The sequence below is a fragment of the Belonocnema kinseyi genome, chromosome 4 (genome assembly GCF_010883055.1).
Source record: "Belonocnema kinseyi isolate 2016_QV_RU_SX_M_011 chromosome 4, B_treatae_v1, whole genome shotgun sequence".
Classification (NCBI taxonomy): domain Eukaryota; kingdom Metazoa; phylum Arthropoda; class Insecta; order Hymenoptera; family Cynipidae; genus Belonocnema; species Belonocnema kinseyi.
Genome location: NC_046660.1, coordinates 55,712,799 through 55,727,655, shown reverse-complemented (window position 1 = coordinate 55,727,655; position 14,857 = coordinate 55,712,799).

Below are 14,857 nucleotides of genomic sequence, written 5' to 3'. Positions count from 1 at the left end.
CAAGGCCTTGCATCCCTTGAGCAGGGTTGGCTTGACTGGTGGGGGGAGGCAAGTGCACGCGCTTGATGTCCCCCTTTACAAGTTTCCGCCAAACGGATAGTCCGTCCATGGGCGGTGCCGGCGGAGATCTTAATACTATGTGGACGCAGAGTGGGGCATTTGTTTTAATTTTTTTGTGAGGGAGGGGAAGGAGGGGTAAGGAAGAAGAAAAGGAGAGAGATCCTGGGTACTGCGTGGGGGTCCAAAGTGGTTTCACCGATCCGGACAGGGTGTGAGTCGGTGACGGGCCACTCGATGACCTTTTTTTTAAATAGGAAACTACCCACCGAACTTACTGCTCAAAATTTAATTTTTTTCGGTGGTTCCCACCAGAATATCTCGGGGGCGGAGATCCGAGCAAAGATGGAGAGAACGTCTCCGGCGTTTCAAAAGCGGACAGGATCAATGTATCCGACCCTGGTTCTTCGAAGGCGATAGCTGCACTCGGTGTGTATGGAGGGGCCTGTACTGGCGAGTTAAAACTCGCACGCGGATTCTGGCAGGAAGACTGGGCCTCCGCGCTTGTGCCAAGTCGTGGGTATTCGGCGTTGTCGGCTGTTCCAGCCTCGCGCCTCGCTGGGCTCTTCAACGGGTATAAATTGAATGTCCATGAACTTCCCGGGTGCGAGGAGGGCTACTGTTGGAGGTACTTTGAGTTTCCAGGGACAGGGCGACGAGTTAGGGCAATTCCTAACAATGGGACGACTGGGCCCGGCAGCTGATTCGTTCCGTCGGGTCAGGTTGACTGGCGAAAAGACGTACCTCGGTTCTTCCACGAAATGAGGTACCCGTAATGTGAGTGGCTTTTCCCGACTAGGAAAAGGGCGTCTCCTCCGGGGATCCCACGTACCGTTGATTCCCCTACGAATCTCTAAGAGATTCCATCCCCCTGGTACTTCGAGTCCCGGAACACCGGGATCGTATGGTGGCCCAGCTACTCGCGGTGGCGCGACGGCGGCTGCTAGTCTGGCCCGTTCTCCTTCTTCCCGTAAGCGGCGTTCCTCGAGCTCCCTAGCTCGACGCTGGTCTACCTCACGTCGCGGCCGTTCTTCCGCACGTTTCCTATTTTCTTCAACGGCTCTCAACCGTTGGCGTTCTAAGTGCTCGGCTTGTCGGGCCGCGAGGAGGACAGCCGCAAACACCCATCGGGTCCAATCGTTATCCGGCGACCCCGAGCTGTAGGCTGGACAGCTTGATTTCTTTCTAGATTTTTTTTTCATGTTTAATGTAATTTAATTTTCATCAAGTGCCTTTCAGCCATACAACCCGAAGTGCCGGTTGAGCTCCCCGGTTTCGCCAGTGCGCTAAAGGAAGAAAAGAAGCGTGGAGAAAGGGAGAGGGAAGAGAGGAAAGAGAGGAGAGGAGGCGCGCGTTGGAGAGAGTGAGAGAGAGGCACTGGCGTACGTCCTCGCAGTCTGTCGCAATGTTTTCGTGCGAAAAGACAACAAGACGGCAGGCTCATGTTTTTCTTGAAGAAGGACCTTCCGGGCTATTACGGCCACATAGCTACGCGACAGATGTGCTGCGAACAAAGCTAATGAGTTTACAAGGGGGTAGGCAAACTCGACGTCTGAATCTCAAGAGTCCTCAATTTGTCACGTAAGACCTTCACTCTGAATTTCCTCTCGGAAAATTCTAAGTGAAATCGTGTGAACAGATTGTTGGCTCTTGAGGTTCTCATTCTGTCGTTTGACATACAACAACTGATTGCGTCTATTTCTAAGTAGAACGGTAGAATAAAGTCTGGTCTAGATAACATGAAGCGGTTATTAGAGATGATTTTAGATTTCGGAAAGTCTTTTCCTGACCATTCCCCTATTCGATGCTTCGATATTTCTTTGTAATCGATAACATTTTTCGGGGTAGGGGGTACTTAATAGGGTGAGAGAACAATGACTTAAAAGTCGCTTTCCAGCGGACGCGGATAATTATATGGGTGCGTTTCGGCAGCTTGTTTTGGTGTCATACATTATACAAGATCACGTGATACAATATTCATAATGAGGGCGGGGGGTGCATTTTGCAATCCCGCTAATTATTTACGTATTCACCTGACTTCTCGGTGATCCTCCTCGGCGTCATTGAAGTCGGAGAGCTTGTCCGGCTCCCCGTTCTCGTCTGTCTCGTAGGGTACCTGCTTAGGTGCCTCTGCTTCGGTGTGCGATATACTGTCGACACTGGGTTCCGCGTCTCTGCTTCCCACTACTAGGTTGGGGACGGGAACCCGTTGATCTAGAACTACACCGAAATACACCGAATCTCCTGATGCGAATCGTGGCTCCTGCAGTACATCTGCCCTGGCACTGACCTTGATGCGCACGGGCCTACATCTCTTGTTGCTAAAGGTCGTTGGCTCACGTAACGGCTTTGGGGACGCCAGATGGATCCCATTCACCAGGACCGAGGATGGTCTGGCCTAGTGACCCTAACTTTCGTATGCAGAGGTGCTGCGCTTGCGCTATCTATGCGAAAAAGGAACACGATGCGACTTATTATTGCTATGGTAACGAGTTGTAGCGTCGTGCTACTCTTAAACGGCCTAGCGCAAGCGCAGTACGTCTCCATGCCAAATTTGGGATAACTGGTCTGGCTGAAGAGCAGATAGCTGGGAGTCATACTGGTAGCTGCGTTGGTACGGTAACGGAGCCCGAAAAGCCAACTGGGCAGGTGTCGGTCCTAGGTCCGTTGATTTCCTTCGTGCAGACGTAAGCGGAGTCGTTGCTTGATCTCCTAATTCCTTCTTCTTGTTGGATTGGCTCGGGGATGGAAGTCAGCTGCGGTCCTTAGGCCATTTCCACACTTTCGGCTAGCTTCTACCTAAACGTGACCAATGAACTGGGGCCCGTTATCGCTGAGGATCTGTGGTGGGTAGCCGTAGCGGCTGAACATCTCTTTTTCTAAAATTTGAACGATGCGAGGTGCTTCCGAGTTCCTCACCGAAAAAGCTTCTACCTAGCGAGTGAAGAGGTCGGTCACCATAAGTATGTAGGCGTGACTGCGGCTGATGCGTGGATAATGACATATGATATCCACGGCCATGGTGTCCCAGGCTTTGGTGTCGGTGCATGGGCGTTGATGGTCCGGCTGTCTGCTTCTCATCGGTTTACAGCAGATGCAGAGATGGCACCCGGCCACGTAGCGGCGATTTTCTCTGCTCATTCTAGGCTAAAACTAGAATCTTTTGACAGCACGGGCATCTCTTCGCTGTCAGGTTATCCAGCAAGATCGGCGTTGTAGTACTGCCATCGTAAGCGTGGTTTCAGGGCTGTCGGGATCAACAACCTCCATTGGCAGACCTCAATTGATCCTTCTGCTGTGCCTCGATGACTGCGTTGTAAAGGGGTTCAGCCTCCACCGGGCCTTCATTGGGGTCCGTAAATCGTGGGAGCGCGTCAGGCAACTCATTGTCCCGACCGAGCACTTGCTCTATTTTGAAGGCAAGCTTCCTCAGAACGATATAACAGCGGTGCAGTTTATACTGAGTGTCCTTTCGGGCGTCCAGCCAAGTCAGCGTCTTTCTGTCTATGATTAATATGAATAATGCGTCCTCCAGGTAGGGCTAATATCGTTCGATGGCCTAGATTAGGGCCAGATAATCTTGCTCATTGCAGTAGTATCTGGACTCTGTCTCTGAAAATTTTGCACTTGCAAAGGAGATGATGCGCTGTTTCTTGTCGAGGTCCTCCTGCGTGACAACATCCGTTATGCCTTTGACGCTGGCGTCCGTCTGTAATAGGAACCTCAGATTCGGGTCTATTTAGCTGAGGTTCTGGGGATTCTGGAATGCAAGTTTGGCTTCCTCGAACTTTTTCTGAAGTTCGTTTGTCTAGTTAAACGGACGTATGGTCGACAGCATGTCAGTTAGTGGAGCGAGTATTTTTGAGGAGTTTGGGATATACTCCCTTATCCAATTGCAGAGTCTGATGGAAGATCGCATATCCTTGCGATTTCGTGAAGTAGTGGCATTTCGAATGGCCTCTATGTGGACTTCTTGGGGGCTACAGTGAGTCCCTAGATGGCTAGCCGTTCCAAGACTAGGAAGAGGTGGGTGAGTTTCTCTTTCTAGTCGGTAAAGTGAATGACGATGTCGTCAAGATAGATGCTCTTCAGATACAACGTCGAGAAGATTTTGTTGCTGCGGAAATCCTTCAGGGTCTCGTATATACGGGGTAGCCCCTGCGGTGCGTCTTCGGTCTGCGTGTTCAGTCGGCAGTAATCGACACAGAATCGATATTCGCCATCATACTTACCAGCTACGACTACGGTGGGGCTGAACAACGAGTTGGTGTTCTCAAAGATGCTGTCACGCATAATTTCTCGAACCTATTCGTCTATGTAATGTCACTTCTCTTCCAAATAGCAACGTGGAGCAGCTCAGAATGACTGTGGGTTATGCAGGCGTATCTCGTGTTGGATGGCTGCAAGTCTCTGTTTTAGTCGGCCATCGTTGTGAAAGATTCCGGCGTGGTTATGGATTAACTCGAGAATTCTTGGCGTAAAACTGGCGGGAAAGCCGTGGTCAACTTCAATCTGGCTGGGTTAAGAGGATTCTTCGTAAGCGCAAGGGAAAGGGCTTAGAAAGATAGTCTGCACCGTGGTCGTACACTACCTTGTGTTGGCGTAGCCAGGGCTGGCCGCAATAATTTCTACCCATCACTCGAAGGTGACCTGGAAGATCCCTAGGTACATTTGTGGCTTCCTGGCAGCACACGCACCCTAGGAATGCTGCTTGGATCCGTGTACATGGCGCTTAAGACTGGAATGTACCAAGTACGGTGTATGCAGTTGAAGCGCCTGTTTCTGCTGCCCGGGCTTAACCGTTTCCCGGATGCGACCTGAGATGAGACCAATCTGGATACAGTGCTTCCCTGAGCAGTGATGATATTGTAGGCTACGGCGCGGGGAGGAACAGCTGGCTGCGTGGCGGCAGCCGTGATTTTGGTAGCATCCGGAGGGCCAAAAAGTACTTTTTCGGCAGGAAAGCTCCGACGGCATCCTTTTCCTCCTGCTTTTCGGCATATACTTTAATTTGGAGTTTGTTTACTGCTGTAGCTCTGACGAAGTGCTGTTTAAGTAGGGCCTTTAATTTGGCCCAGAGAGGAGCGAATCCTCGGTACACCTCGTACCACTTAGCTGCCTTTTACGTGATGCATTTATTCACCATCCGTGACCAAAGGGGTGGTTTGATTGCTGCTTCGAAAAAGTACAGCTCACATTTGCTGAGGAAGGTGTCTGGATCCTCGTGGTCCAGTTCGGCGAATGTTGGCATCATAAAATCAGGCGTTCTGAAGGCCCATATTATAGCGCGCCAGTCAGCGGCGGCAGGTGGTGGTGCTGGCAGTCCTTCGTCTGCCGGTTCAGGTGACTGCACTAGCTCTCGTCTCGTAGATGGCGGTGTTGAAACTCTCGGTCTAAAAACCGGGTCTTGTATGCTGCTAGGGCCTGCTACTGGCTCCAATACTTAAGGTAGATCTTGGAAGAGAACACTCAGTGAACTTCGTATACTTCTTGGAAATGACTGACTCCTGCCTCGCATGGAAGGAGGAGCTGCGGCTCGGCCTTTGTGGCCTACCTGGTGCTCGGCGTGACGGAGTGGGTGAGCGGGTCATGAGCGCGGTTTCGACCTCTGCCGTAACTAAAAAAAAAGTTCTTTGAGCCCCACGTTTGGGCCGTGATTTTGATACAAGCCGGGTGTGTGGATTGTGAGTTACCCGAATTGATCTAAGGTGAGTGGGGTTTGGTTAATGATTCTGTAGCCTCTGGGTGGAGAGCCGTTTGTGCCTCCAAACAGAGGCTGATCGTACACCGAAGTTATTTGGCTATAGATGCGCTTCTTTGGAGGCCGGTTCTCTGAGGAACCGAATCCTGTGTTGCGACGTGAGCACAAGTTGGTTTCAGAGAAACCGAAAGTCACGCCTTCACCGTCAGAGAACTTACCTAGCGGCTGGACGGAGTAAAACGTAGCCTGTCCTGGCGGCTCGCTGTCCAGACGACCCGACATTGCGAAGGAAGACAAGGAGAGAGGCCGCGTGAAGCGGAACCTCGAAGTAGGAGGTACGTTCACGACGGGTCGGAATATTGCCTTTGGAGTGAAGGTGAAGGAGGAGGAAGAGGATGAAAAGGGACGGCAGTCTTCGAGATGAAGGTTTGCCTGTAGGGAATCTTTGAGGGCGGCCAAGCGACGGGGGACACGGGTACGCTTGCCGGGACGGGAGCGGGAAGACTTTGTTTCCGGGCATCGGGCATATATGTCTGGTGGAGGATTAGAAGAAAAAAAATAGAGAGGGGCTTGCAGAACCGTAAGAAAAGCCTACCGGCCCCTTAAAAAAAAGCTGAAGGCCTAATGAGTTGTAAGAAGGGCTTACCGGCCTTGTCAATAAATTAAAGAAAAGGGTTTGCGGAGCTGCGTCGAGCTTATCGGCCTTGAAAAGAGAACAGAGAGAGAGAGAGAGAGAGAATTTTGCAAAAAGGAGAGAAGAAGAAGAAAACCTTGAATAAATTTTCGATTGAGAATGCACTCTTTATTGCACTAAAAAAAATGGTACACGAGGTTCCGAAGACGATCGAGGGACAGAGGTTGCCCAGTCGATCGTCCAAGCAATAGTACGTACTGTCGGTAGAACGCACCCTCTTTTAATTGCGCCCACCGATAACTGCCCGGCCAGCGACTGCCCTGGAGTCCTTGCGTCGTGGAAAAAAATGAAAATCAAATTTCAAGTAAAATTGTTAATTGAAAGAATAAAAATTAGTATTGCAGACGACAAAGGAAAGAAAATCCGAAAATAAAAGCAAAATATAAAGCTAACACAATGGACTAAGCGGTAACATTCAGAATAAAAAGAGCGTGAAGAATTCGTAAACCCGAAAGATAAAATTCATGAAAGGTAAAAATAAAATTCCATATTTTAAAATATACAATTAATATTACATCTAAAAAGTAAATAGGAAAAAATAAAATTTACAACATTACAAAAGAATACAAAAGTAAGTATAAAAATATAATTCATATCACAGCGAAAATAATTTGCGCACAAAAAAACAGGTATTTACAAATGTTTGCTGACATTGATTTTTATTCTCTAACCCCAAGGAAGTTTCAATCAATCAAAATCAAAGGCAACTGGGAAATTTAATATTGCGTATATATTACGTATGATTTGGCAATAACTGGCCGCTTTTCACTCGGGGGAAAGAGAGAGAGAAGGAGAGAGAGAGAGGCGACGAAATGTAAGTCATGCCGGCAGGCCTGGTGCGTGATGGGAAATCCTTCCATCACAGCTGAGCTAGGTATGGTTTACAACTTCCTTTCTTCCATCCAAGTTGTTAAGAATCACGAAGGAAGAGCAAGGTCATCAAATTGCTACTTGAAAGCTATTCAACCTGGATGGTTTTCTCAGCTCAGGTTTATGTTTTATAAATACTAGCGGGGAATTATACCTGGCAAATTGGTTTCCAGAAGTTCTCAAACTATGGACCTACGAGACTATTACAAAAAAAACTGTAGTGAATACTTGAAATAACGCAAACAATTATGAATTACACAGATCACTTTATTTTATTTTATAGCACACATTGATATACTATTTATACATTTGCATTTAAACCAAAAACCCATAATATTATTATCAACTTCCTACCGTCTGCAGACGGATATTCATTAGGAGCACTCGCATTTACTTGGAATTTTCGCCAAGGGAAAGGGAAACTGCAGAAAACCTTTCCCGAGCGCAGCCGTTTAATAAAATTTATTGGAAAAGCTTAACATCTTTCATAATTGCTGAAAAATCATAATTAATGTACTCAAACTTAGCTTTACGATCGTTTTGCGCCTGTAAAGGTCTAACATTCGACACATCTCCATCTGAAAACTTTATGTTCCTGAATGAAGTCAGCTGAAAAAAAAAAACAATTAAATACAAAATAATAGTTATAAGTAAAATATGAGTATAAAATCTTTTTCTTATAAACATTCCAGAAATGTAGTTTCTTACCAGGGCTTTGGAAATAGGGATATGAGTTTGACACAATAGCCAAGCCACGGATTCCGAGCACGGCGGGTAATCCAAAGAACCTTTGTAAAATATAAAAGGGTTTGGTGGAAGCGTAAATAAACTTGATGAGGCGAACGACCGTATCTCTGATGTGGTATTTATGGATTGCACCTTATCTAAACTTCCTTCCAGTTCTTTAAGCATAGTTTCTTCAAATTTATTTCCAGTCTGAAATTTCAAAGATAGATGATTAGAATAAAATTTTTTATAATAGGTTTATTTACTTTTTTTTTCTTTTTAATTCTTCAAGAAATATTTATTATCAGGGTGGGCGCAATTCAGGAGATTTGCTTGGGCAGAAAAAGTTATGAATTTCGACAACAAAGTTAGCTAAAGTCAGGGAATTTCTGTAGCAAATACAAACTGAAATAATAACTGTAACCTTGGGTAAAATTTTCGAAGTCGTTTGAAGATCAAAGTCTTTTTTAAAAATTAGAACCCCTATTTTTGACACCGAATTCGGAAAGAGCGAAAGTTTCATCTCCGAAAAGATAGCCTTTTTCCGCCAGAGTGACATTCAGAAGGTTAAGTTTAATTTTTTTTAAATCGTCTAGAAACTTTCTCAAATTTTAAGGATATATGCAGGTAGAAGTGTTTGAGTAGGCTTCGGGGCCAACCAGCTTGATCGTCCTGACCTTGAGGCAAGGGGACTAGCGGTAAACAAGCACACCAAAGAAAAGGAAAAAATTCCAATCTAGAACTAACATTAAGTATCAAATTGAGAGTTTTCATTTACAAAAATTACTTTGATCTTCGAAAGACCTTTAAAGTTGATCTCAAGGTCAAAATTGTTAAGGTCTTCAAACCCCAAGCTTACCCAAACATTTGTTTGTCCACAAATGCTTCAAACTTTAGAGAAAAGTGTTTCCTGGCGATTTTTCAAAATTTAATCCTTGACCTTCAGAAGGTCACTCTAAAAAATTAAAAGCTATCTTTTCAAAGGCAAAATTTTCTGCTCTTCTTGAATTCAGTGTCAAAAATAGGGGTTCCTATTTAAGAAACTGTCTTTGAGCTTTAAATCACCTTGAGAATTGACATCAAGATCCAGACAATTTTTTCATATCTGGCTTACCAAGAGAAATTTGCGTACGTCGGTTAAAATGGCCCATCCGAATTAAGTAGTAGTAGCTATTATATATTTTTTTGGTATAAATCTCGTTTGCTCCAAAAGTTTAGCATTTGATCGAAAATGTTATTATTTTTTTTAACACATGCCGGAATTTTGTTCGAATATACACAAAAATAAATCTACTTTTTTGTTTGTTTGTAAAAGAATACTTATATTTAGAGTTGCCGCTAGCCCCATTAGGTTTAAGACGTATTTTGCGTTACAAAGAAATATGTTTTTGTGAATTTCATTTAGGATCTTTAATATTAGATTAAAAGAGTTAGAACCAAACTTATCTCTTCACAGTAAGCAAAAGAATACGAATGAAATATCACTTTTTAAATATCACCCCCATAAGTGCATTTTACGGGATCCTAAAGAAACCCCATTAGTGAAAAAATGGGTTTTGCGGGAATTTGGCGCTAATTATAATTTTGTTGCGTTTTTAAAAATGCCAATTCCTTTTAGTAGAAAAAATATCATTTTATACTGTTAATTAGATGTTTAAATAGATTTTCCATATTATCCATTATTGCTTTTAATAATATTCTCATTGAATGGAGTTCCTATTCAAGAGACAAAAATATAGAATGGAATAATTAGGAATTGGTGGAAGGTTTAAGTTCTCAAATGATAATACATTCTTTGAGCATCAATTTTTTTTAGTTGAAGTGATTATTACAATAGAATACCTCTGATAAGCGAAATTTCGGATAATACGGAAGAACTACACAATTTGGAGGAGTGATCAACTTTTGATGTATTTTAAAAAGAAAAACAAATACGAACATTTAGCAAATAAAAGTGAACAACTTCCGAACGTGAATTTATCTTTATTAATTTATTAATTTATTAATTTATTTATATTTACAAACTACGGCGCGCATTCAGAATTAGGCGCAGCAGCTTCATTTGTTTTATTAATGATTATCCGTAGTATCCGAGCATACTACCTCGGTTAATGCCGAGTGCTTGAATGAGGCCCGTTGTCTCGGATAACGCGGAACCTCGGATAATCGAAGGCCGGGTAATCGAGGTTCTACTTTACTTCACTTCAATTTTAAATTAGCGAAAAAGCCTTAAATTTCAGAAACACCGTATCTTTCTAGCATCATTAAAATTTGTAATATTATCAATTGAAATACATTGTTCAAACTATTAATTTTTATAACGCATATGAATTTTTCAACTAATTTAGATTGAAAATTTGTGACAAATTGACTTTTTTAATTGCAATTTTGCGGAATTATTCTGAGAGAATATTACTGAAGATGAAAAAAAAAAATTGAAATCAAGATTTCATGAAGAAAATTATAATTAGCGCTAAAATCATGCAAAACTCATTTTTTGATTTTTTCGAGACCCTATAAAACAGACTTATGGTGGCAATATTTAAAAAGTGGCATCTTATTCGTATTCTATGGCCAATTTTGAAGAAAAATATTGAGTCTCAACTTGATTCAGATAATATTAAGCTTTCTGAACAAAATGTACAAAAACCCCTTTTTTCTTCTGGGACTTCAGGGTACTTTATGATTCTTAATGGTGCTTGAGACATCTTTAAATATGGAGCATTCGCTGCTTCCTATTAAAAAAGCAACTCCATGTGTCTAAATTTAATCTGGTATGGCTTGGGATTTAACAATTTGGTAAAAAATTTGGTCATGCAAATTTAACTTTTTGATGAATGATTAGCTATTTTTTCGGTACATAATATTTTTGGGTTAAGATTTTTTTCGCAGGTTTCTTGGTAGAACAATAATCTTCTTTTTAAAATGTTCATCTGCTTAGTCAAACATTCAGCTATTTGGTAAAAAACGAATATTTTTATTTTAAAATGAAACTACTTATTGAAACTTGAAACTTTATTTTGGCTTAAAATCTTCATTTTAATTATCAATTACCTATAATCTATGTTTTAGTAGAAGCTCAATCTCTTCGAGAAGAATTTAGGTTATTAATTTTTTTATTTTTTATGAAGAATTATTGTATTTAATAAAGAAATTTAGCCAGCCCTTTGTTAGAGGAAATAATTGCAAACAATTAATTTCAACTTCTTACCACGAGCATAAACGAAATTATTGTAAGGCCTTCCTTTGCTGATTCAGCTTTGTTAAATGTCTTTAAATCCTTTCTATAAAAAAACATATGCATCTCCATATCCTCCCTGTAAAAAAATGATTACATGAAATTTAACGTTAATTGTATAATCAATATAATATAAATAATATAATACTTACCATACTGGCTTCGTGAACTCATAATTCATGTGCTCAGATCCCTTTTTATGCTTGCATTTGAAATATCAATTATTTATTATCTTGTTTATTATTTTAATAAATAATTAAAATACTCTAATACTTCCCCCCTTTTCTTTTAAATATGGAATTTTTAACAAACAAAAAAAATGTTAACCACGAAAAATAATCTTCAACTACAAAAGTCGAATTTCTTATCAAATACATGAATTTTAAGTTTAAAAAGTTGAGTTTTCTAGCTAAAATATAATAGTTTTATTCACGTAAAAAAATCTAAATTAAATATAAAAAATTAATTTTGATAAAAATAATTTAATTTTCAACCAATTCGTACAATTTTTAAAAGGGGAAGATAAGTTTTCAATCCAATACGCCTCGCTAAAATTTCCAGGCCAAAACATTAATTTAAAAATCATTCAATAATATAAGCATCAAATAGTTTAATTTTTAATCGAAAAAGCTACTTTTGAACTAGAACGATGAATAACACAGGCCGACAAAATTTGACAAAGGTCCGGAACCAAAGACCAGACCTAGTATACCCGAAGGTTTTTGCTGCGCTGAATCCGAATCCGACCTCAGAAAAATTCCATCACCCTCAGTTTTCGAGATATTGTAACCTAAAAGTGCAAAAAACACCGTTTTTTGCTATATTTGAGGTTACATAGCATCTTGAATAAATTTTTTTTCAAAACCGGGCGAAAGCATCACAAAGGAGCACCCTTGCCCTCTGAAATATATTTTTCAGATTCAAGATAGCTTTTTTTTCATCGATATATCATTGATTGAAGTTAAGTATTTTCGCAGTTTCGTAACAACGTTAAAGCACCCTATATAGCATATGTGAGGCTATAAGCCCAATTTATAAGTGATCGTATTCGATCGAAAAAATCTATATATAGGTTTTTGAGGTTGCTCATTAAGAATATGAAGTCAGATTTTGAAAATTCAATATGGCTGCCATTTTGGATCCGCCATTTTGAATTCGTCAAATTTGATATTGGATTTGTAATCAGCGACCTCCAAAACCCCTTAGTATACATTGTCAGTTTGTGAAAAAAAAAAAATTTTCGCGATGTTACGGGGCCTCGAACACATCAAAATAACGGGTTTTTCACCCTTTTAGGTTAGAATATCTCGAAAACTGAGGGTGATGGAATTTTTCTGAGGTCAGATTCGGATTCAGCGCAGCAAAAACCTTCGGGTATAGTAGGTCTGGTCTCTGGTTCTGAGAATTGTTGGCCTGTGTAATCAACCAAAAAATGAATGTTGAAATTTCAACGAAAAATGATTTTTATTTTTAATAAAATCAGTTGTAATCAACCAAAGAAATTTTTTTTATAAATCAAGAACAAAAGTTTTTAAGCAAAATGTTTAATTTTCAAGCCAAAAGGACGAATCTTCTATAAAACAAAGGTATTTTTTAATTTAAAATTGTTTATTTTCATCGAAACAGCTGTCCAATTTTGAATAAAATAATAAGGTTCAGAAGGTTGTATTTTTTCTGGGTTTATAAATGATACAAGAAATTTTTTTAAGTCGACATTTTGTTTAGAATGCTATGCAATGTAAATTTTAATATAATAATACACGGTATTTTTTGTTGTAGTTAAAAGTGCAACAGCTTCCTTCAAATTTAATTTGTTTTAAATGTAGGATTGAAGCATTTTGTTTAAAAATTCACGTACTTGGTTAAAAGTTTAACAATGTTGTTAAAACTTTATTTTTTTGTGCTGAATTTGTCATTTATTTTATTTCTTATTTTCAATTAAAAATAATTTTTTTCACTGAAAATTCAATTATTCTAGTTAAAAAATTATCATATAAGTTAAAAGTCTATCTATGATTGAAAAAGTAACCATTTTGTTGAAAACATCTTTTTACAATTATTTATTTGATTGAAAATTTAACTATTGCAATGCAAGGTTCTTCATATTAATTTGAAGATTCATACCCATATTTATGCCAATTATTTGTTTAAGAATGAAGATTGTTATTAAAGCGCCATTGTTTTAGATACGAATCAGCTATTTTTAATGAAAAAAGAGTAAAATTGATTAACTTATCACTGAAATCACTTTTGCCTAGCTACAATTTAATCATTGATTGAAACTGGAAAAAATTTCAACTGATTTATAGCTACAGATTAAAAAATTAACATCCAAATACAGTTCATGCTAAAAAAATGTTCTTAAAGAATATGTTGTGTTATTATCCTTTCAATGAAGTTGAAAAAATTCGAAAAAAAATTTAATATTTGAGATATATCAAATAATAATTTTAACAACAAAGTTAATCATTTTACACACACACTAAAAAGAAGAATTTGCAACGAAGTTATTTAATTGAAATATTTTGAATCTTTTAAGAGCTCCTAAAGTCTCACAGATTTGTTTTTGACAATGTTCAAAAACTTTTGATTTAAACAAAAATTCTTCAACATTCTTCTGAATTGTTGAAAAAAGATAATGTATTATTTTAATTACCCCCAAAATATTCAGAAAATCATTTTACATTCTTGAAGCATGTGATAATATTTTAAAAAGTTTGGAAAGTTTTGAAATAATTACCTGATCTTTGGTCCAATGAAAAGTAATTTTTTCAAATACGTAAGTCCCATTAAGGGGTCCACCAGCTAATTCTGGAGCTTTTCCAGACCACTCGGGTCTTATTTCCACTGCAATATAGAGAAAATAAAATAATGTATTAAATAAAACAATGGAAACTTGAATTTATAAATTAAAAATAGTAAATGTCTAATACCAGTGTGACCAGTATTTCTTATGGTCATTCTTGTTGGGAATTTTGTAATGTCCATAAATTTCATGTTCTTTTTATCATCCGGCGAACCAAGCCCGATACGTCCTTTAAAAATTATGGGAGATTGATTTCTTCCTTTACATGTTGAAAATGTGTCACCCCAGCGTTGAGCATCTTTATAACTGTATGTGCCTGCAAGAAAAAAATCTTAAAGATTTGTTTATTAATCATTGAAACATGATTGCTCAACAAGAAGAAAACTAATCTTCTTATTAGAAACTATCGTGTCGAAAATTCATCTCTTTTGGTAAAAATGTAACCGTCTTTGCTTAAGACTGAAAATATTTTGTTAAAAATGTAATTACTTTCTGATTTTGATTGAACTATTTCGTTTGAGGTTCATCTTTTCTGGAAAATTTTAATTGTTTTTAATTAAAACTTTTTTTTCTAAATTTAACTTTTTCGTCGAAATTTTGATTTGACGTAGTTATATTTTCTCAGGAATCTCAAGAAAATTGTTTTCACAGTCCAAAATTGATGATACTACCAGGTGTATACATATGAAACCGGTATTGCCATTTAGCGGCCAGTAGGCACACTTGTAGGCACTGTCGGAACTTACCATTTGTGCTAATTGGCGT